Source organism: Cibotium barometz, chromosome 51 (assembly GCF_041138505.1).
Source record: "Cibotium barometz isolate CiBa-2024 chromosome 51, ASM4113850v1, whole genome shotgun sequence".
In the NCBI taxonomy this organism is placed as follows: domain Eukaryota; kingdom Viridiplantae; phylum Streptophyta; class Polypodiopsida; order Cyatheales; family Cibotiaceae; genus Cibotium; species Cibotium barometz.
This window is the reverse complement of record NC_141096.1, coordinates 28,196,879-28,219,710: the sequence shown is the minus strand read 5'-3', so window position 1 is coordinate 28,219,710 and position 22,832 is coordinate 28,196,879. Positions and strand designations below refer to the sequence as shown.

The following is a 22,832-nucleotide window of genomic DNA, read 5'->3' as shown; positions in this document are numbered from 1 at the left end:
GCACGCATTTGCATATATAAAAAGGTAGCACGCACACAGTTGGCACACAAATTCACATGTATACACACATAGATGTCCACGTGTGTGCACACACATAAATACACACACACACACATGCACACACACACACATATGTGCATTATCTCAGCACAAGGGTCTATACGTACAGTAGCGAGAGAGAGAGAGAGTGTGTGTGTGTGTGTGTGAGAGAGTGCACATGCGAGTTCATACATGTGTGTGTGTGTGTGTGTGTGTGTGTGTGTGAGAGAGAGAGAGAGAGAGAGAGAGAGAGAGAGAGGTGAACCTACACACATGAAAAGTGAGAGAGAGTTGTGTGACACACATGAATGTGCAGGTGATGTGCACCCACATGTACACATACATGATACATACATATTTATAGTAAGTAGTGTTCATACATATGCACATCTCACACTATGTGAACAAGGGAATGAGGCTAGAGAACATAGTCAAAGAAGCGAATTGGTAGGGTGTTCATAATATACGGAGAACAACAATTAAGCATCTTGATGGAAGCTCATCGTGTTATAGAAGCATCTCCATTAGAATTTTTCAGACAACATAATCTTGACTATTTTAAACTTGTCAAGTTGATTATAAGGTCATCGTAGGCATCAAAAGGGCACTATATAGGGCAAGATTCGGTTGTGGTGTGGTGAGAACACCGAGAAAACTAGCTGAGGCCATCTAATTATTGTTTTGATCAAAACAACAATGCAAGAAAGCATATCTAATTAAGAAAGCTAAATATATAGGACACTAAAATTCGATATGCACTGCCATGTGAAACTAGGCATAATTGAAATACAAGAGATTGTTTGAATTGTCTAGGTTTTGAGTTCACAAAGCATTGTATGGATTGATAGATTTAAAAGTTCAAGTCTAAAGGTGTGTGAAAAGTGTTAGCAGGCTCTAGCCCAAGTCATCTAACTTGGGCCACTTTACCTTACCCAAACGAATGGACCTGGGTTTAAACCCTATGCATGAGTAGTGCATAGGGTTTAAACCCAGGTCCTTTGGGGGATGAGGCCCTTTGGGGGATGCAATGCTTGCATTGCATCCCCCAAAGGGCCTCATCTCCATCATATATTTCCATCTCCACCTAAGGCGTATATGCCCTCGTGTGATTCTTAGAGAATGATTTTGCTAACAGAGGCGCAAATCCCTTTGTGTGCCTTGAGATTTTGGAGGCAAAGAGAGACAGAGGGAGGGAGAAAAACAAAGAAAATATGAGAGAGAGAGAGAGAGAGAGAGAGAGAGAGAGAGAGTTTGTGTGTTGAGCTGACCATGTGTGCATAAGAGAGAGGGCTAAGTTGGCTATGTGCGCACAAGAGAGAGGGTGGTTTTGAGCCACTCATTTATGAGAGAGAGACACAGAGAGAGAGATAGAGAGAGAGAGAGAGAGAGAGTGTTTACAAATCATAGGGATTAACAAAAAAGATATAGCGACCTTCTAAAGGGCATGTGCAGGGGGTTCACAAACTAAAAGGAAGCTAATGATTGGAATGGATCAGCTGTATGACATGCATTACTAGACCAAACCTATGAAGGCCCATGTGAAGTTCCCACACATTGTTACAAAAGAGGAATTTTGGAGGGGTCTTCAAATGCACCACCAATGGCATGTGTGAAAACTTCGAGCTTGTAGTAGTCATGACAAGAAGAGAAAAAGGGGACAACAGAAAATTAACCCCACTAGAATTAATAGACTTACTTCAACAAACACACTCACTAGTTTTATATATACAGGTCTGTTTAGAGTGTTTACTTGTGGAGCCAAACATGATCTATTTTTAACCTACTTATTTAAAATATGTTTAACTTCTTGTCCAAGTTAAGAGCTTACCTTAGCCTTGCCACAGTATGTGTTGTTAGGGCTTACATTAGAGGTACGTGTATTAAAAGCTTTTCTTAGTAATTCTAAGGTTAATATTATAATTAACCTCCGAGAAGAGAGAGATCCATCTCAAGAGGATCCCGCCATACTGGTGGCTCGGCATGCTGAGGTGGCGTGCTGATCATTAAATAGACGGAAGGGGGAGGAATTTAACGTCGTAAGGCAAGCCCTATAAGATAATTAAATAAAAGAGGCGTTCACGCAACACGATTCACGAATCTTGTGTATGTGTGTGTGTGATCGACGAGAGAACTACCTATGCTGTTCTTGTGGGCTTTCCTGCCTCGAGAAATAAATCACGTGGTGAGCTCGCGCAGGTTAACTACGATGCGTTCGACTTTGACACTCACTTAATTTACTGTGGCAGCAAAAAATATGGCCCCCGCCATCTTCTTGAAAAGGTCGACAAGGAGGACTGCGGCTATGAGGTGAACCGCTACCTCTTCGCTACTTTGGACATCTAGCTGCCCAAGTTCCTCCTCGTTTCAGAGAGGGATGCATCGGAGCGATGGATTGGCTACGTGGCGGGGTGACCACCGACAAAGAGACGAAACGGCGAGGTAGGAGAGACATCGTCGGCGCATGGAGGGGCACAGTGATGCAGACCGATCTCACGGATGTTCAGATCTGTCCGGACTTTGAGCCTGGCCAGAGAAAGCTGAGGGTGGAAAAAGGTTTCCTGAGCTTGTACACTTCCAAGAAGGCGATAGTCATGTTTCACCGCACCTCCAGAAGCCTGCTGCCTTCTTTTCTCCATCACAACCTTGAGGTCTACCTTCACGTGTTGGATGGCTTCCAGGGCTTTGGGCAAAAGTTTGCCTCGGTGTTTGACCCTGCATTCGTGAACAAGTCAACTGACTTTCTCGTCAACAAGTCAACTGACTTTCTCGTGCGCGACCTATTTTTGCCATCAGCCTGGTGGCAAGAAAGAAACAAGGGCCTCGTTAAGAACCAGTTTGGGCAGTGGACAATAGCCCCTCGTCCTGAGCACCATCGCCCAGACAACCATCAACCCTGAGCCATCACCGAGACGGTAAGCAAGGGACTTATATATGTATTATGTCGGTGCTGATAAAAAACAATAAAAAATAATAGCGTCACTATTTTTTCCGCTCAGCGGGGCGCTGATAAAATCTTTTTTTTTTGACAGATTGGGGCATTATCCCCAGTTTATCCTATTTTAAATTTAATTTAATATATTGAAGACATATCCTATTTTAAATTTAATTTAATATATTGAAGACAGTTCTAATTTGTATGAACAAACACATTGATATATGAAAATACTTTTGAAACATAGTAAATCTCAAAATCTTATTTGGATTAAATCAAAAATGCTATAAAAGGCGAGCTACATTGAGTATGGAGCTACATAACATAAAACACAATAGGCCGGTCTGTACTCCTCCTCCTCCTTCTCTTCCTTACCTATTGCCTCTTCTTCATCTTCCTATATCACACAAGATAAAAAAATATTAAAATACAAATTAGATAAATTTCTAAAAGCTTATAAAACCAAAGGAATTTGAACTTTAAAACTTGTTCAAACAAGTAACTTACAACAGGCATAGCTTCATAGTTCAAAGTGACACCTTATTATCGCACTGCTTTCCTCTCAACAATGTCAAGCCAAAGGAGTGGACAACAATGCAAGACCTACAGAACATAACATGACAAAAAAATGATTAGTAACACATTTATGAGAAAAAAAGAGCACATTCTTTAAGCTTTATCCACATGCTTAAAGTGTAATGCAAGAAGCATGGATTAAGCCCTATGCATAAAGCTTAATACATGCATTAAGATCTATGATGATAATTCTTACATTAAGCTGTATACATAAATCTTAATAATCTTAATGGATGCACTGAGATTTATGCATAGATCTTAATGCATGCATTAAACTCTATGCATAGAGCTTAATGCATGCATTTAGTTAAACGCATCAAGCTCTATGCATAAATATTAATGCATGCATTAATCTTTATGCATAGAGCTTAATGTAAGAACCATGCATAAAGCTTAATGCAAGAAGCATGCATAAAGCACTCGGGGGGGGGTCACTATATGTAAATCCTCTATATCACGTGCGTTCAAGGCCTATTTAAAAAGTCTCTTATCTGTGAATTTTTTAGTGAATATAATGTATCCTTTTCTATTCAAATCTGTAAATTTTTTTTTAAAATACAATAAATAAATCCCTTCTATAAATATATTTCTGTAAGTTTTAAATATTTAAAATGTCCTTCTGTTGAACCCACGTGATACTTACATATTTATACGAGTGACCCCCCCGAGATAAAGCATAATACACATGCTTAAAGCTTAATGCAATATGTAATAATTAAGATCTATACATAGAGCTTAATGCATGCATAAATCTTAACGAACATGCTTAAAGCTTAATGGAAGAAGCATGAATTAAGCTCGATTCCTAATGCATGCATAGAGCTTATTGTATATGGATTAAGTGTAGTTCATGCATTAAGCTTTATGTATAGAGCTTAATGCAAAAAGCATGCATAAAGCTTAATGCACATGATTAAAGCTTTATGCAAGAAGCATGCATTAAGCTACATGCATAGAGCTTAATGCATGGCATAGAGCTTAATTCATGCATAGAGTTGTATGCATAAGCTTAAAGAGTGCATAAGCTCTATACTTTAGCCTTTATGCAAAATATTTAAGCATGCATAAGCTTTGTGTTTAGATCTTAATGCACTAATCTAAAACTAAACCCAACACCCAAGGGTACAATTAGAAAAGAACTTGCATTAAGAAATACAAGAAAAAGAGAGCTTACCTCTTTATTATCAAGACAAAGGAGAGGATTAGTGCAAGACCTACATATCATAAAATGATAAAAGAGTGATTAGTAACAAATTTAATAAACTCTACCTTCAAAAAACAAGAGGCATACAAAAGACCAATGCACATTAAGCATTCTCACAAAAAGGAGAAGAAGAAGAAGCTAAAGGAAGGTTAGTACTCTAAACTTTAACTCTAATATCATTATGTTTCCTATTAATCATTAAAGTTAAGCATAATAGAAGAATACATTCATTAAGTCACACCATCACTTGTAGAGTGATTAAAGAGGAAGAAGAAGGATGAACAAATGCATTAAGGTTAAGCATAAGAGAAGAATACCTTCATTAGCTCACACCATAGCCATGTAGTGATTGAATAAGGAGAGAGAGAAAGAGTAAGAGGAAGGAGAAGGGGAAGGGGAAGGGAAAGAAGAATATAGAAGGGCACCATTTAAAGGGGATATTCACAAGTTGAATAGAAAAAGGATGTGTTTTGTTCCTGAAAAAATAATAGATAAGGAATTTTTAAAATATACCTTGAATGCACGTGATACAGAGGGTTTACTTTATAGTGAATCCCCCGAGTGCATAAAGCATGTTAAAAGCTTTATGCATAAGCCATAAGCTGTATGCATAAGGCTTGCTTAAAGCTTGCTTAACACTAGTTCTGTAATTGGACATGGACACTTTAGTGTCCTGTTCCTCACCAAAACTTTGAAATTTTTTGGAAAACCTAGAAACAACATTTTTACACCTTGTTTCAACCATAGGTCGGTTAAAAGTCAAAAAATAAAGGAGATTTTTCATGATATCAAAACACAAGCTATATTAGAAATTTGACAAAAAACTCTAACTTGAAATTTTCATTGAAATTTAAAGCTGTTTTGTCAAAAATCCCGTAAAATGCCTATAACTTCTTTAATAAATCATGTTTTTCATATTTGTAAAAGTCAATTGGTAGAACTTGGGGTTTCAAAACAACACAATCTCCTTTAGGTCCTAGTTCCTAAGCTACTTGTGAACTATAACAAAAATCTCATAATTACCAAGGTGCTAAAAAAGAGAAAAATTTTGGCCTTCCAAAGGTACTTTCATAAAACTAGGGTTATGTTAGTGCAAATCGGCAATCGGAAATGATTATATAGTTCAAAACCAAGTTAATACATATTTTTTAGGGTCCTGAGCTCAAGTAAATCTTGCTACTTGAGCGCTATCTTAGTTTTTCAATCGTGCTACATTTTTTAAAATTTCTAAATTCTCTCTCAACAACCATGAAACAAAGGTTTTAGGTGCCCAAATCATGTTTGTACAATGTACCTTAGCGGAATTATTCTATACAGACAAAATGTTGCAAGTTTACTAAGGAATGTAATGCGTATGACTCAAGAATCTAAATCCAAAATTTTTGTTGTGTGCAGTTTTGACATTTTGAAACAATTAATATTTGTAGCTTACTAAGGGGCTTTTACATATAACTTTAAGATCTCAATGGATAGAGTAAGCATTGTATCACCTTAAAAAGCTTGCAAACACATTAAAACCATGTATTGATTTGGATACAAATGGATGCTAAAAAGTGGTGTATCAAACAGACACAACTTCCTACTATTTTAGACACTCTCAATTGAATTTTATTTCATGTGAAACTTGGCAAAATCTTTGACACAAATATGAAATAATTACTTGGAATTTTTCACGGGGCTTAGTGATTTTTTTTCTCTAAGCTTATAAGGCAGTTTTCTCAAACCTGAGTTGCAGTCTCATGCAAGTCCTATTTATGGGTGTAATTCCTTATCGTGCCATCATCCAAATTGCAAGGTTACATTTTTTAAAGACACACTAGGTCACATATTCAAACTCCTCAAGAGGGATTTTGAATGTCTTTCCTAGCGCAAGTAGCATTTTATTTGCATCGTCCGAAAAAGGACACTTAAGTGTCCTTTTTTGGTACCAAGCTAGTGTTAAGTCTAAAGACTTATGCATAAATTCTACATAAAGCTTGCTTAAAGCTCTATGCATAAGCTATAAGCCTTATGCATAAAGCCTGCATAAGCTCTATGTATAAGCCTTGCATAAGCTCTATGCATAAGGCATATGCATTATGCATAAATCTTGCATAAGCTCTATGCATAAGCTATAAGCCTTATGCACCATGCCAGACGCTAAACGCGACACCCAATGGTGCAATAACATGAGATTGCATCAACTATTACCTAAATAAGAGAGCTTACCTTGACAATGTCAAGCCAAAGGAGGGGATAACAATGAAAGACCTACATTTAAACATAATATGAAAAAAAGTGATTAGTAACACATTTATGAGAAAAAAAGAGCACATGCTTTAAGCTTTATGCACCTGCTTAAAGCTTAACGCAAGAAGCATACATTAGGCTCTATGCATAAAGCTTGTACATAGAGCTTGATACATGCATATAGTTATATACATAAGACTATATGCATAAGCTATAAGCTTTATGTATATAGCTATAAGCTCTATACATAAGCCATAAGCTCTATGCGTAAGCTATAAGCCTTAAACATAAAGCTTGTTTAAAGCTCTATGCATAAAGCTTGCTTAAATCTCTATGCATAAGCCATAAGCCTCACTACAAGGGATCGGGCTCATACCCGCACTCCTAAGCCGCTAAAAATGACTTGTGGAAAAAAAGTAACGGGCCCGTGTATCAGCGCATGTATCATCGCGGCTAGAGACATGCGTGTAAAAGCGCGTGTATAGGAACAGTCAAACGCACTGATACGAGGGCATATACACATGTTTTGTCAATTTAGCTACGCTTAGACGCGCTGATACGAGGATGTATACATGCGTTTTGTCAGTTTAGCTGTGCTTATACACACGCATTTCACAGAGTATCCGCGTATATACACGTGACTTTTCCAGAGTTGGCGCATCTATACACATGAACAGAGAGCAAAAAAAAAAAATCCAGAGAGTGCTATTTGGTACCTGAAATGCTGTTCCAGCATTCGAGCACCCAATAGCACTCTCTAGATTTTTTTGGGGTGCAAAACGACATGAATGCATACATTGTCAATACACAATTCAAGACAGACATGAATGCAATACTATCAATTCACGATTCAATATTACTATCAAAATTTTATGTGTACACATATATACAAGGGAGTCCATATGTCGAAGTAGCCCATGGCTTCAGTTACAAAAATATATATACAACCACATCCTCAATATGGAATGTGATACTATAAGTCTGCTCCCTCCATGATCAGATGAGCTCACATCGGTCAGAATGTCCGATGAGTAGTGCTCACGTCCACCCTCTGCAGTGGCGGCGGCGGGTGGATCATCAGTTGCAAGATCATCAGCAGGTGCAGCAGCAGCTTGTGCATGTTCAAGTAATATATAGTATATAAGTATATATATATGTAATTCAATAAACCAAAATCATTCGTTTAGAGTTTTCAAGTACTTGTCGACCGTATGGTCTCATGGCCATCTCAAATTGCGCGTTCGTAATACGTCCCTCGGCTCTGAAGAGGGCCCACGTGTCACGTCTGCTATGCCGGCGAGCATACCCAGTATCGTGGGCTGTGGGCTTCCTCCCCATAACCCATCGTTCGCTATATCATAATCAACACAAATTGTAAGATTAAAACAATCATAGAATCAATGAATTAAGTAAACAATCAAATAAAGTGGCAAGATACTTACTACCTCCCCCACCAAAGCACCCGCCGCATCCACCACTTCCACTCTTCCTACTGCGGCGTTTGCTCTCCTCTGTACTGCGGGTGGAGTCACGACTGGGGGATTGTTTACGTGACTGTGGTGGCTGTGAGGGAGTACGTGATGGTGGCTGTGAGCCCTGACGTGACGGTGCTTGGGAGGGTGTGCGTAAGTGTGTTTGGGACGGGGTATGTCTCCTCGGTGGGCGTGGAAGAGGAGAAGCTGCATGCCATCTCGTCGGACTCGCAGGCATAGACGGTAGTGGAGTGACATGGATACTCAGGGGCGGGGTATAGATACCAGGCAATCCAGGAGGGGGATGGACATACATGTACTCTGTAAGCTCAACTGGACCAGGATGGCACCCAAAATGATTTAGCATCTCCATCATCCAAGTGCCGTACGCAAATGGATCGGATGAAGAACCTGGATCCATGAAGAATCTACAAAAATAAAAGTATATACATGATTGCAATAGCACAAATGCACAGTCGCGTGTATACACCCGTCCAAAAACGCGTGTATATGCGCGTGAACGTCTGTGCAAACAGGATACACGCAGACATACAAGCGTTCCTACACGCGGCCTGTGTAAAAAAAAATTGAAAGCAACCGACCTCCGACAAATCGTGCTTATAAAACAAGCCCACTGTCACAATCGTTCACAAAAGTACTACCAAAGAAGAACGGAGACAATCGCATAAAGAAAAGAGACAATAGCATAAACAAATGGAAGAAAAGAGATGGGACAAAGGACAAACTGACTTACCTCTGAAAAAGTGAGTCTTCTTTTTAGCTCGTTTCCTTCACCCGTGTGTGCTCCTTGTCTACTCCTTGCACTTAGGTTTAGTGCTCTGTTGGAAGAGGTGGCGACGAAGGAAAGAAAATCTTAGTTTGAAAATGTTTCTTTGGAGAAAGCAGGTTATTTTAGGTATAGACAGGTCATCGTGTGTAACAGTGCGTGTATTTTCGCATGTAAAATAAACCAGCCGCGTTTATATACACGATTTTAAGGATATAGTCGCGTTTATACACGCGATTTTCAAGATGTAGCCGTGTTTATACACGCGATTTTAAGGATGTAGACGCGCTGATACACGCAATTTTAAGGATATAGACGCGCTGTTACACGCGATTTATAGAAATTTTTATACTTTCATTAAAAACTGATTATGATTTTGTGTTTGCTCTTTTGTACATAGGATATCATCAACCTCCTCAAGCAGTTCTGGTGAGGATGAGACAATGCGTCATCGTAATCGCGATGTGTGGTTGGGACAAAGGTATTTTCGCGTGTATAATAAACCAGCCGCGTTTATACATGCGATTTTAAGGATGTAGCCGCGTTTATACATGCGATTTTAAGGATGTAGCCGCGTTTATACACGCGATTTTCAGGATATAGCCACGTTTATACACGCGATTTTAAGGATGTAGACACGCTGATACACGTAATGTTAAGGATATAGACACGCTATTACACGCGATTTATAGAAATTTTTATACTTTCATTAAAAACTGATTATGATTTTGTGTTTGCTCTTTTGTACATAGGATGTCATCAACCTCCTCAAGCAGTTCTGGTGAGGATGAGACAATGCGTCATTTTAATTGCGATGTGTGGTTGGGACAAAGGATCAAGTGTATGTGTAATCGATGTCAAGGATGCATTGTACGAGCGCGTCGAATTACCTTGAATCACATCTCCATGTATGGAGAATGGAATCAAACAGGTTTAGAGGTGAATAGATGTAAATTGATAGTATTCAAATGACTCATGGTATCCAAATTAAATTAATGAAGTTGTAATATATATACTCTAATTGAAGCAGCATGCAGTACCACACCCTAACATGGTGCCCTACCCGCGGTGAGAGCACCCAAAGCGTCCACGAGATGATGCTGGAGCTTCGGGATCTATTGTGAGAGATGAGTGGAAAAGGGATGACAATAGCCCTGCACCCCATGAAGTTGTGGAACAGGAAGTGTTTGATGATATAGTGTGGTATCTTTTTAGGGATGATCCCAAAGGTATGGACGATGATGATATGGAACAAGAGCATCCTTACAAGGCTTCATCGTCGACACCAATTTTTGAAGGGCGCACATTCTCTATTTTACATGCTTCACTTGAACTACTCAATATACAAACAGTTTATGGATGGAGCAATGCAAGTCTTGACGCATTATTAAAGTAAGCATTCTAACTTGCAAATTTGAATTAGTGGTTTAGGGTTTAGGGTTTAGGGTTTAGGACTAATTGATGATATTGGATGCAAGCTATTATCAAACATGCTTCCAAAGGGGAATAGACTACCCACCTCAAGAGACATAGCGAGGCGCTATGTGACATCTCTTGGAGGATTGGATTATGATCGCATACATGCATGGGTCAATGATTGCATTCTCTTTCGTGGGACGCATAAGGAGGCTCGACATTGTCCCACTTGTGGTGAAGCAAGATATAGATTAGATGCGAAGAGTTTTGATGTACCTCGTAAAGTCTTGCGACACTTTCTTATAATTCCTCGCATCAAACACATGTTCAAGTGCAAATCCATAGCAGAGCTCATGTCATGGCATTAATCACATCGATTGGATGATGGCATGTGGAGAATTCCCGCAGACACTCCTGCTGCTTGGAAGCATATTGAAGATGAGTGGCCCAGTTTTAAAACAGAGCCTAGAAACTTGAGACTTGGCCTAAGTATGGATGGAGTGACCCCATTTGGTTTAAAAAGCATCGCATACAGCGTGTGGCCACTTGTGTTGGTGAATTACAACCTTCCACCATCAATGGCGATCAAGAAGGGACATCTCATGTTATCCCTTCTAATTCTAGGGAAACATAAAGTCAAGCATATGGATGTCAAATGGCAAATAAATGTGGTGGAAAAAGGGCCTAATGCAACGATAAAACGTCATGCAAGTGGCTATGTAACTATTGACTCTACAAAGTTTTGGCAAACAAAGAAAGATAGGCTCGTATTGCCATAACAATGTGAGCAGGTATGCATTTTTTTACTAATGTGTTTCATGTACATATATATCTAAGCTCGCGTACCCCTTGACTTTTGATATGCTAATTAATAACTACAGTATGTGTATTTGAGTAGGTTATCTATCTGCCAATGGTGCATGACATTAAATGGTGGTACGTCATCCCTATTGCACCACGTTCCAAAGTGATGTATAATACATTCACTGATATGGAGCATATGGAGGATGTAACAAGCCGCAATGAAGATGATGTCGAACATGCCAATGAAGATGTTGTGATTGATGATCAAGAAAATCCATCACTGTATCATTCTAAATTGATGACATTTCTATTGTATATGTTGTCTTTTAATTATCACATCTCATGATTTTTTTGAATATATTTTATTGTTGTAAATGTATGTAGTGGGATTGTGTAATGATATATACTGTAATGTACTATGAGATGGTTTAAAGAAAATAGTTTTTAATTTTGTAAAGGAATGGAGTTTTTCTTAATAAAGTTCTCGCGTATAACAATGCGTGTATATACACGCGCTGATACACGCGTTTCTGAAACCAGTATACACACGAATTTAGATGCCAATATACACGCCCTGGTAGGCGTGTTTCTGAAACTTCAATACACACAAATTTAGATGCCAATATACACGCGCCCGATACTACTCATATACATATGCGACCATACACGTGTCCGTAACTTATCGCGTGTATTGAACATGTGTATGGCAGTAGTGTCTTGTAGTGCCTTATGCATAAAGCCTGCATAAGCTCTACACATAAGGCTTGAAGACCATATTAGGGAGTTTGGAAAAGTACCATTACTTTGGAAATTTTATTTCCAATATAATTTTTATTGTATCTTTAGTATACCAAATCCAAAGTTGTTGGAGAATGCGGATCTAGAACCTATTCTTCAAGAGTGTTCCAACGATATGTCAAATAGGTTGGTTTTGACAAAAGCTTAAAAGGGTTCACCACGCCCCCATCTTTTTAGCTTGCAAAATGAGAATTGGGATTTTTTCAAACACCCTATGCATAAGCTATAAGCCTTATGCACTATGCTAAACCCTAAACCTGGCACCTAAGAGGGCAATAAACATGAGGTTGCATTAAAAATTACATGAATAATAGAGCTTACCTCAACAATGTCAAGCCGAAGGAGTGGACAACAATGCAAGACCTACAAAACATAACATGAAAAAAAAAAGATTAGTTACACATTTATGAGAAAAAGAGAGCACATTCTTTAAGTTTTATCCACAAGCTTAAAGTTTAATGCATGAAGCATGGATTAAGCCCTATGCATAAAGCTTAATGCATGCATTAAGATCTATGATGATGATTCTTGAATTAAGGTCTATACATAAATCTTAATAATCGTAATACGCATACATCTTAACGCATGCATTAAGCTCTATGCATGCATTTAGCTGAACGCATCAAGCTCTATGCATAAATATTAATGCATGCATTAATCTTTATGCATAGAGCTTAATGTAAGAACCATGCATAAAGCTTAATGCAAGAAGCATGCATAAAGCATAATGCACATGCTTAAAGCTTAATGCAAGATGCAATAATTAAGCTCTATGCATAGAGCTTAATGCATGCACAAATCTTAATGAACATACTTAAAGCTTAATGTAAGAAGCATGACTTAAGCTCGATTCCTAATGCATACAATAAGCTCTATGCATAGAGCTTATTGTATGGATTAAGTGTAACTCATGAATTAAGCTTTATGCATAGAGCTTAATGCAAAAAGCATGCATAAAGCTTAATGCACATGATTAAAGCTTTATGCAAGAAGCATGCATTAACCTATATGCATAGAGCTTAATGCATACATTAGGCTTAATGCATGCATAGAGTTGTATGCATAAGCTTAAAGAATGCATAAGCTCTATACTTTAGGCTTTATGCAAATCTTTAAGCATGCATAAGCTTTGTGTTTAGATCTTAATGCACTAATCTAAAACTTAACCCAACACCCAAGGGTGCAATAAAAAAAGAACTTGCATTAAGAAATACAAGAAAAAGAGAGCTTACATCTTTATTATCAAGTCAAAGGAGAGGATTAGTGCAAGACCTATATAACATAAAATGATAAAAGAGTGATTAGTAACAAATTTAATGAACTCTACCTTCAAAAAACAAGAGACATACTAAATACCAATACCATTAAGAATTCTCACAAGACGAAGAAGCTAAAGGAAGGTTAGTACTCTAAACTTCAACTCTAATATCATTATGTTTCCTATTAATCATTACAGTTATGCATAATAGAAGAAAACATTCATTAGGTCACACCATCACTTGTGGAGTGATGAAAAAGGAAGAAGAAGGATGAACAAATGCATTAGGGTTAACCATAAGAGAAGAATACCTTCATTAGCTCACACCAAAGCCATGTAGTGATTGAATAAGGAGAGAGAGAAAGAGTAAGATGAAGAGGAAAGGGAAGGGAAAGAAGAATATAAAGACTACAAATGCATGTGATAGAGCTAGATTACGGGAGTAGATTGAGCTTGTTTAGTCCCATAACCAAAGGAGTGGAGGGAAGTTTTTGTGGGAGAAATATTGAAGTCGGGTGGTGCCCAGGTTTGAAAAGATAATTTTCCCAACCGCGCTATAACCATTGCTATAAGCTCCGCTAAAAACGACACCCATAACAGCACTTATAGAGTGACATTTATAGTGACGGTGGAAAAATTCCTGAGAGCAAACGATTCCATATACCATTGACACTGCTAGATTTAGTGCATGCATTCATATTCAGTTTTTCAGAAGGATCGAGTTGAGTATTGAGGCGGTGTGTATGATTAAAGAAAGCATACTCATAACTCAATTACACCTTCTAGTACATTTGGAAGATGACATGGCTATATGTGGCATTGTTCATAGAGTCGATGGATGTTCTTTCTTGTTCTTTCTTAAACGATTCATGAAAATCTTGAATGGATTTGTGAGGCAAAGGGAAAGGCCATAAGGAAGCATGATAGAGGGATGGTTGGTGCAAGAATCCCTCGTATACATCTCAAAATATTTCAAACAAATTGATCCACCTATGCCTAGTTTCATGCATAACGATGAGGATGAACAAATGGTCTCACTTGTGTCACATGGAAAAGAACGCATTCAAGAGATGGATGAGTCCATGCACAAAAAGGTCATTATATTTTGTCTTAACACTTCTATGATGCAAATGTGAATTGAGAAATATGGAGATGCAAGAAAGATAAGAAAGAGAAGAGAAGAGCATTTAAGAGATCAAGACAAAGACACATGGCATACCCACTTAGCCTAAATGTTCTTCAACAAAGGATTACAATATTGAACGGCTTAGAGATGCCTTAGAGCAAGCTAGAAGGACAAGAGAGGAGATTACAAGAGAAGAATGGGAGTATGCAAGGGGATGTGACTACCATGTAAGTAAATATGTTTTAATATTTAATTAACATATATTGTATTTTGCTAAAATATATAATGTTTAATACTAAAATACTTACATATCAGCTATATTTGGGTTGTTGCAAGATCAGGGTGTCCAGTTTTGTCTAGTTTATGCTGGATTGGGAATGCTTATATGGAGAAAATTTGGGGGGACAAGGTACTTCAAATGAGATCAAGAAACTAATAGAAAATACACATGCACTCAAATTAGCCCAATATAACTTAAATTAATACAAATTAGTCTAATTAATCAAAAATATGATGAAATGATTAAACAATGATCTTTCCATACTTACAGTGATCCAAATGTTTTTTCATAGATGCACCATTACAAGTACAGTAGTTCCTATAGGTTTTTTGATAATTTACATAAGAAATATAATTGTACTAATTAGATTATTAATATTTGCAGGCCATCTAATAGCTTGAAAGAATTTTGGAAAAGAGATCATTAAAAATCCAACCATTAGATTTGCAATTTTGACTAACCACCACATTCTATTAATGTCTCACGATTTACCACTCTTTTGATCTATAAGATTGAGCATTTTAAGTTGTAGTTATTGTGGGTGTAAAAAGTGGCATATATTATAACACTTCAAAGACCTTAAAATATTTAAAGAAAATAGACAAATATCTTAAAATTTTCTCAAAAAATCAAGTTAAGCTATGTATTATGCAAAGATCTAAGGTCCAAAGTGGGAACCTCATATGAGTTTATATGTAAAAGATATTAGCATTTTATGAAATCATTCTAAATTTGGGACAGAGTGTATACATTGACTTTGTACCTAATGAAATGAGGACTTTCGAGTAGCTAATGCTTAATCAGATTATGCAACTTAATTCCCAACTTTGCATGTGGTGTTCCATCAAAAGAACTTGAAATGAAATTCCTTCTCTAGCTAGGAGAGATTGGCCACTAAAGGTAAACAAATGCCTACGTTTTTACTGTTTACAGGGTGCCTAAGTGGACAAAACCGGGCACGCTGATCTTGCAACCACCCATTTGAGATTTTTGATTAGGTTGCAGTATAAAGTGCATAATGCAATGTGGTTAGAAGGTCGACATTTTTGCACTTAATGTGTGGAATCTAAGAGAATCAAATATGATTGTGGTGTAATGGCATGTTTTAACCAAGATAGTTGAGCTAATAGAAGAGATACAATTGGCATGTATGAATTTATTACAAGATGGATTTGATGATGGTACTAATTAAATATATATCATCGTAACATATGTACACATTTATCGATTTGGTGATTTTTTTAATTTTATTTCAAGAATTGACTCACACCCAATTGCCCACATGCACATGCATGCATATACACCAACACATGTACACATGATGCACACATTTATGCTCACGTGATTGTACACACACAAACACACATGCACACACACTCGTGCATGCACAAACACATAGACACACACACTCCAACGCACTCATGCACACTCACATACACATATAGACATAGACACACATAAGCATACATGCACATAGTCATACACTTGCATACACACACATGACTATGCATGCACACAAAGTGACACACACTCACATGTGTGCACACAAAATGGACGCGCGTCTAATCACCCACATACACATGTGTGCACACACACCCACACACGTACACATGATGCACATATATACACACATGCATACTTGCACACACAAACTTACACACACACTTGCACATGCATATACAAGTACACAACATGCATGCACACACTTGAGTGTACACACACATATACATAGAAATGCATGCACACATAACTGCATGTGTATGTGTACATACGCGCACATATATACACACACACATGCACATATATACATGTGTGCATCCACACACATAGGCACATAGATGCACATACACTGCACTCTCTTGTTTGCGTGCACACACACACTCTCTTGTGTACATGCGCATAGAGAGGCATACATGCACATACATATAGATGCGCACACACAGGCACACACACACATAGTACACATATACATGCAATTGCCGGTACACACAATCATATGCGTGTACACAGAGAGTTGACACACATAGTCTTAGTGTGAGGGTAATGTGAGCCGCCTTCATCATGGCTTTAATAGATGAGGGTGCACTCACAAAAACAGCTGCATGGATACACTATTGACACACTTGCATGCATATGTGCACATAATAGAGTTGGTGCGTACACACTCGACACACATATGTATGCATACACACACACATTTTCACTTGTGTGCACATACATAAACATATAGTATCGAAAAACACACTTGCATGTGCAAATAGAATTGATGTACACATAATCATATACATGGATATACGTGTACACACACCCACACACATGCGCACACACATGCACATTATGTACATACACATAAAGACATACATACGTATACACATACTCTTGCATGCACTTACATACACACATGCACAACACATACATAGATACACATGTATATGCATGTGTATGCACACTTGAGCATACAAACATACACCATGTGCACATGCATGCACACACATGCACACATACATACACATGCATGTATATACACAAATGCATCCACACACACAGGCACATAGATGCACACCCACACTCTCTTGCACACATGTATGTAGAGACATACATGTGCGTACATATAGGAACACACACACACACTGTCATGCGTCCACACAAAATCGGCACACCCCATATCACACACGTAGATCTCTGTGCTGTAGACACACATGTGCACATGACACATACAGAAAAACTCACATGCACAAAACACACAAATACCCATGCACACACACATGTGCATGTATGCATGCACATACATGTACTCAAAAGCGCACATGCATGTGCACACACATATATATGTACACACACACATGCACTCATGTACGTGCATGCATCCACACATAGATGCACATAGATGCACATAGATGCACACACACACATGCACTCATGTACGTGCATGCATCCACACATAGATGCACATAGATGCACATAGATGCACACACACTCTCTTGAAAGCATGCATATATACACGTGTATACACATAAATGCATGCACGCAAAAGCACACACGGTGCTACACACGCACATGGGATTTATCGTGACACACACACTATATGCGTGCACACACAAAGTCGATACACACATAAGGATTACATGAGAGCCGCCTTCATTAGGGCTTTAATACATAAAGGTGTACTTCACAAGTGTTTACAATATATACACGTGTATACACATAAATGCATGCACGCAAAAGCACACACGGTGCTACACACACACATGGGATTTATCGTGACACACACACTATATGCGTGCACACACAAAGTCGATACACACATAAGGATTACATGAGAGCCGCCTTCATTAGGGCTTTAATACATAAAGGTGTACTCCACAAGTGTTTACAATATATAAATAAACACACACAACTGACACATGCATAATTACACACACTTGCACATGCACATAGAATTGACACATATGTGCATATGCATGCACACACACCCACACACATGCACATGAAATGTGTATACACATAAATGTATAGATGCATGTACACACAAACTTGCATGTTCATACTTGCACACACACACACACACACTTGAAATGTGTATACACATAAATGTATAGATGCATGTACACACAAACTTGCATGTTCATATTTGCACACACACACACACACACTTGCACACACATGCACAACACGCACAAATATACACATGCACATGCACACGCATGCACACACTTGAGCATGCAAACACACACATACACACACACACACACACACACACATGTATGCATGTACACACATGTACATACAAGTGTTCCTACATGCGCACACACATACATGTACATGCACACATGCATCCACACACACAAAAGCACGTAGATGCACATCCACACTCCCTTGCACACACGTATATAGAGACATACATGTGCATACACATCGATGTGCATAGGCACACACACACACAGATAAAGAATCACATGCGTGTGTACACATAGTTGACAAACACAATCACACAAACATAGACAAAACACACACAGTTTGAGCGTGAGGGTAGCATGAGCCACCTTCATTAAGGCTTTACTACATGATAGTGCACTTAGACAAATACATGCGCACACACTATTGACACATAAAGGTACACATGCTCGCATGCATTTGCACATACAAAAAGGTAGCACGCACACAATTGGCACACAAATTCACATGTATACACACATAGATGTCCACATGTGCACACACACACACACACACACACACACACACATGTACATTATCTCAGCACAAGGGTCTATACGTGCAGTAGTGCGAGAGAGAGAAAGTGTGTGAGAGAGTGCACATGCGAATTCATACATGTGTGTGTGTGTGTGAGAGAGAGAGAGAGAGAGAGAGAGAGAGAAGAGAGAGAGAGAGAGAGAGAGAGAGAGAGAGGTGAACCTACACACATGAAAAGTGAGAGAGAGATGTGTGAACTTACACACATGAATGTGCACTTGATGTGCACCCACATGTACACATACATGAGACATACATATTTATAGTAAGTAGTGTTCATACAAATGCACATCTCACACTATGAGAAGAAGGGAATGAGGCTAGAGAAAGTAGTCAAAGAAGCGAATTGGTGGGGTGTTCATAGTATGCGGAGAACAACAATTAAGCATCTTGATCGAAGCTCATCGTGTTATAGAAGCATCTCCATTAGAATTTTTCGGACAAGATAATCTTGACTATTTTAAACTTGTCAAGTTGATTATAAGGTCGTCGTAGGCATCAAAAGGGCACTATATAGGGCAAGATTTGGTTGTGGTGTGGTGAGAACACCGAGAAAACTAGCCGAGGCCATCCAATTATTGTTTCGATCAAAACAACAATGCAAGAAAGCATATCTAATTAAGAAAGATAAGTATATAAGGCACTAAAATTCAATATGTGCTACCATGTGAAACTAGGCATAATTGATATACAAGAGATTTATTGAATTGTCTAGGTTTTGAGTTCAGAAAGCGTTGCATGGATTGATAGATTTAAAAGTTCAAATCTAAAGGTGTGTGAAAAGTGTTAGCAGGCTCTAGCCCAAGTCATCTAACCCAGGCCACTTTACCTTACCCAAACGAATGGACCTAGGTTTAAACCCTATGCATGAGTAGTGCAATGCTTGCATTGCATCCCCCAAAGGGCCTCATCTCCATGTTATATTTCCATCTCCACCTAAGGCGTAGATGCCCTTGTGTGATTCTTAGAGAATGATTTTGCTAACAGAGGCACAAATCCCTTTGTGTACTTTGAGATTTTGGAGGCAAAAAGAGACAAAGGGAGGGAGAAAAACAAAGAAAATATGAGAGAGAGAGAGAGAGAGAGAAAGAGAGAGAGTTTGTGTGTTGAGCGTGTGTGCATAAGAGAGAGGGCTAAGTTAGCCATGTGCGCACAAGAGAGAGGGTGGTTTTGAGCCACTCACTTATGAGAGAGAGAAAGAGAGAGAGAGAGAGAGAGAGAGAGAGTGTTTACAAACCATAGGGATTAACAAAAAAGATATCGTCAGCTTCTAAAGGGCATGTGCAGGGGGTTCACAAACTAAAAGGAAGCTAATGTTTGCAATGGATGAGCTGTATGACATGCATTACTAGACCAAACCTATGAAGGCCCATGTGAAGTTCCCACACATTGTTACAAAAGAGGAATTTTGGAGGGGTCTTCAAATGCACCACCAATGGCATGTGCGAAAACTTCGAGCTTGTAGTAGTCATAACAAGAAGAGAAAAAGGGGACAATAGAAAATTAACCCCTCTAGAATTAATAGACTTACTTCAACAAACAGACCCACTAGTTTTATATATACAAGTCTGTTTAGAGTGTTTAATTGTGGAGCCAAACTTGATCTATTTTTAACCTACTAATTTAAAATATGTTTGACCACCTATCCAAGTTAAGAGCTTACCTTAGCCTTGCCAAAGTATGTGTTGTTATGGCTTACGTTAGAGCTAAGTGTCTGAAAAGCTTTCCTTAGTAATTCTAAGGTTAGTATTATAATTAACCTCCGAGAAGAGAGAGATCCATTACAAGAGGATCCCGCCATACTGGGAGCTCGGTGGCTCGGCATGCTGATCATTAAATAGACGCAAGGGGGAGGAATTTAACGTCGTAAGGCAAGCCTTATAAGAGAATTAAATAAAAGAGGCGTTCACGCAACACGAATCTGTGTATGTGTGTGTGTGATCGACGAGAGAACTACCTATGCTGTTCTTGTGGGCTTTCCTGCCTCAAGAAATAAATCACGTGGCTTTTCTTGGCTATATAAGTTTTGTGCATCTCTGGTCTAATCACCGGATCCAGTGAAAAGCTTGCTGCACAGCTTTGCGCGGCCTCTGCCCCCCCTTTTGCATTACAAGCTGCTACTTCGATCGCCCATTACCATCATCTCAGCCGCTAATATGAGCTCTGTACTGGAGCCCCCTCCCGTTAGCATTAATAGCAAAGCCTGGATCGATCCAACCCTCCGCGCTGAGATCATCCGCTATGGTGAGCTCGCGCAGGTTAACTACGATGCGTTCGACTTTGACACTCACTCAATTTACTGTGGCAGCAGTAAATATGGCCCCCGCCATCTTCTTGAAAAGGTCGACAAGGAGGACTGCGGCTATGAGGTGACCCGCTACCTTTGGACATCCAGCTGCCCAAGTTCCTCCTCGTTTCAGAGAGGGATGCATCGGAGCGATGGAGCGGAGACTCCAACTGGATTGGCTACGTGGCGGTGACCACCGACAAAGAGACGAAACGGCTAGGTAGGAGAGACATCGTCGTCGCATGGAGGGGCACAGTGATGCAGACAGAATGGGTGGCAAATCTCACGGATGTTCAGATCTGTCCGGACTTTGAGCCTGGCCAGAGAAAGCTGAGGGTGGAAAAAGGTTTCCTGAGCTTGTACACTTCCAAGAAGGCGGGGTCCAAGTTCAATGAGACGAGCGCCAGGGAGCAGCTGGCACGGGAGCTCAAGAGGCTTTTGAAGACGTATGAAGCGGAGGAGGTGAGCATAACCATAACAGGGCACAGTCTTGGGGCGGCACTGGCTCTGTTGAGTGGCTACGACATATCTGCCAACAATATAGGTGAGCTGAGCGGCGGATCTAGGCAGCGGCCCATGGTAACAGTGTTCTCTTTTGCAGGGCCTAGGGTGGGCAACTGGGCCTTCAAGCAGAGAGTAGAGCAGGTGGGGTTGAAGGTGTTGAGGGTGGTCAATGTGCATGACACAGTGCCTAAGATACCTGGATTCTGGGTGAATGAAAGAGGGCTATCAGGCGTTATTGCGGCTGCAGGCTTCGGGTTCCTCCTCGACATGTGGCCATGGGCCTATTTCCACGTGGGTCAAGAACTCCGCATCGATAGTCATGTTTCACCGCACCTCCAGAAGCCTGCCTTCTTTTCTACACGAAACCTCAATCTCCACCACAACCTTGAGGTCTACCTTCACGTGTTGGATGGCTTCCAGGGCTTTGGGCAAAAGTTTGCCTCGGTGTTTGACCGAGGCCCTGCATTGGTGAACAAGTCAACTGACTTTCTCGTGCGCGACCTATTTTTGCCATCAGCCTGGTGGCAAGAAAGAAACAAGGGCCTCGTTAAGAGCCAGTTTGGGCAGTGGACAATAGCCCCTCGTCCTGAGCACCATCGCCCAGACAACCATCAACTCTGAGCCATCACCGAGATGGTAAGCAACGATGAAGGGACTTATATATGTATTATGTAGTGTGTTGGTTCGTCTGTAGCACCTTGCACGTGCCACTTATGCAGTCATAGAAAACTGATAGATTTTTGAAAGTAATGTGATGTTTTTCTTTTACATCTCATGTGTCTCTTTTTCTGGAAGGTGGAATACCTCTCTTTGTGGCAGGCACTGAACACATACCATGGAAATTACCACAAAAGGGCACTACCCTTCCA

The 22,832-nt window shown here is 39.5% G+C and overlaps 1 pseudogene; it reads left to right on the top strand.

The window, feature by feature from the left end:
• Positions 1-21,236: 21,236 nt before the first annotated feature.
• LOC147609497 (phospholipase A1-Igamma1, chloroplastic pseudogene) lies at positions 21,237-22,584 on the top strand (annotated as a pseudogene).
• The last annotated feature ends 248 nt before the right edge of the window (positions 22,585-22,832 follow it).